General features: G+C 50.8%; 2 non-coding genes and 1 pseudogene across 2 annotated transcripts in view; all 3 read left to right on the forward strand.

Annotated features, from left to right (window-relative positions):
• LOC146447538 (small subunit ribosomal RNA) lies at window positions 1-1,177 on the forward strand (annotated as a pseudogene; the record flags this gene model as incomplete).
• A 199-nt stretch (window positions 1,178-1,376) lies between these two features.
• Window positions 1,377-1,530, forward strand: LOC146447539 (5.8S ribosomal RNA). The gene has a single exon (XR_014861780.1). It is a non-coding gene; the product is annotated as a 5.8S ribosomal RNA (ribosomal RNA).
• A 197-nt stretch (window positions 1,531-1,727) lies between these two features.
• LOC146447540 (large subunit ribosomal RNA) overlaps window positions 1,728-2,500 on the forward strand; it is a 3,658-nt gene continuing 2,885 nt past the window's right edge. Inside the window, exon 1 of the ribosomal RNA XR_014861783.1 lies at window positions 1,728-2,500. This exon is cut by the window's right edge and continues 2,885 nt beyond it. This is a non-coding gene — a ribosomal RNA (large subunit ribosomal RNA).

A 2,500-nucleotide genomic window follows, 5' to 3' on the forward strand; every position in this document is an offset into this window, starting at 1 on the left:
AAGCTCGTAGTTGGATTTCGGGATGGCTCGGCCGGTCTGCCGCAAGGTATGTTACTGGCCGGGCTGTTCTTCCTCGCAAAGACTGGGTGTGCTCTTAACTGAGTGTGCTCAGGATCTGCGACGTTTACTTTGAAAAAATTAGAGTGTTCAAAGCAAGCCAGCGCTTGAATACGTAAGCATGGAATAATGGAATAGGACTTTGGTTCTATTTTGTTGGTTTCTGGAACCGAAGTAATGATTAAGAGAGACAATTGGGGGCATTCGTATTTCGTTGTCAGAGGTGAAATTCTTGGATTTACGAAAGACGAACTACTGCGAAAGCATTTGCCAAGAGTGTTTTCATTAATCAAGAACGAAAGTTAGAGGATCGAAGACGATCAGATACCGTCCTAGTTCTAACCATAAACGATGCCAACTAGGGATCAGAGGGTGTTATTGGATGACCCCTTTGGCACCTTATGGGAAACCAAAGTTTTTGGGTTCCGGGGGAAGTATGGTTGCAAAGCTGAAACTTAAAGGAATTGACGGAAGGGCACCACCAGGAGTGGAGCCTGCGGCTTAATTTGACTCAACACGGGGAAACTCACCAGGTCCAGACATAGTGAGGATTGACAGATTGAGAGCTCTTTCTTGATTCTATGGGTGGTGGTGCATGGCCGTTCTTAGTTGGTGGAGTGATTTGTCTGGTTAATTCCGTTAACGAACGAGACCTTAACCTGCTAAATAGTTACGCGAATCCCGATTCGCGGTTAACTTCTTAGAGGGACTGGTTGGTATGCAACCAAAGTCAGGAAGGCAATAACAGGTCTGTGATGCCCTTAGATGTTCTGGGCCGCACGCGCGCTACACTGACGATGTCAAAGAGTATCTCCTTCACCGAGAGGTGTGGGTAATCTTCTAAACATCGTCGTGCTGGGGATAGATCATTGCAATTATTGATCTTGAACGAGGAATTCCTAGTAAGCGCGAGTCATCAGCTCGCGTTGATTACGTCCCTGCCCTTTGTACACACCGCCCGTCGCTACTACCGATTGAATGGTTTAGTGAGGCCTCCTGACTGGCGCCGATACTCTGGCAACAGAGCGCCGGATGCCGGAAAGTTGGTCAAACTTGATCATTTAGAGGAAGTAAAAGTCGTAACAAGGTTTCCGTAGGTGAACCTGCGGAAGGATCATTACCGATGAAACAATCCAAAACGAGTCTTTGAGACTTGTTTACCGTGTGAACTGTACGCAATCTTTTAGGGGTCGGTCTCTGTGCCGTTAAATGGTCGTCCGTCGCTTGGCGTGCGTTCGGTCAGCCCCGACTTTATGTTTTTACAAACTTTGTTTATTCAGTCTGAGAACCAATAGTGTTGGAAAACAAAAAAGAGAGACAACTTTTAACGGTGGATCTCTTGGCTCACGCATCGATGAAGAACGCAGCCAGCTGCGATAAGTAGTGTGAATTGCAGAATTCAGTGAATCATCGAATCTTTGAACGCAAATGGCGCTCTTGGGTTCTCCCAGGAGCATGTCTGCCTGAGTGTCGGATATCATCCAACGCACTTGAGTGTGCGGCATTGAGGCGTCACGGCACACTTATGCCGCCGTGTCCCTTGAAAAGCAGAGAGACTCGCATCGTGCGTTGTTCTGCACCCCCATGCGAAGGCTAAAAATCCATTTGGTCCTTGGCTGGGTGAGTGTCCGGAGCGCGCGCGGAGTCCCACGACAAAAACATAACTATCTGGACCTCAGGTCAGGCAAGGCTACCCGCTGAATTTAAGCATATTAATAAGCGGAGGAAAAGAAACTAACAAGGATTCCCCCAGTAACGGCGAGTGAAGCGGAAGAGCTCAAATTTGAAATCTCCGAGGCCTGAACGCTTCGGCGAGTTGTAGTTGCGAGAAGCACTTTCTCGGCGGACCGACCATGCCTAAGTTGCTTGGAACAGCACGTCGCAGAGGGTGACAACCCCGTCTGTGGCGCGGACGGCCGCTCACGATGTGCTTTCGAAGAGTCGGGTTGTTTGGGAATGCAGCCCAAAACGGGTGGTAAACTCCATCTAAAGCTAAATACTGGCGTGAGACCGATAGCGAACAAGTACCGTGAGGGAAAGATGAAAAGAACTTTGAAAAGAGAGTTAAAAAGTACGTGAAACCGTTGGAAGGGAAACGAATGGACTCAGCAATGCGCCGTTTGAGATTCAGCCGGCGGGTAGTGCCGGCCCGGGGTTTGCGGATCTGAATGGACCGCGGTCCCGGGCTCGGAGCTCCCGGTCGTCGCACTTCTCTTGGGCGCGCGTCAACGTCGGTTGGGACTGGGTCTGAAAGGTGCCGGAAAGGTAGGTCTGTGCGTCCCTTCGGGGTCGCTCGGTCTGTTACAGCCCGGTTCTCCTCGCGGCTCGGGCCCGACCGAGGCGGTGCAGCGCATGCCTCTCGTAAGGCTAGGGTCCCGTCCCTCCGGCCGGTTGTCGAATGTGGTGGACTGCTTGCAGTGCTCCGCGATTGCTGCCGGTCGTT

Source organism: Pavona decussata, unplaced genomic scaffold (genome assembly GCF_977016875.1).
Source record: "Pavona decussata unplaced genomic scaffold, jaPavDecu1.1 SCAFFOLD_2094, whole genome shotgun sequence".
NCBI classification, from domain to species: Eukaryota; Metazoa; Cnidaria; class Anthozoa; order Scleractinia; family Agariciidae; genus Pavona; species Pavona decussata.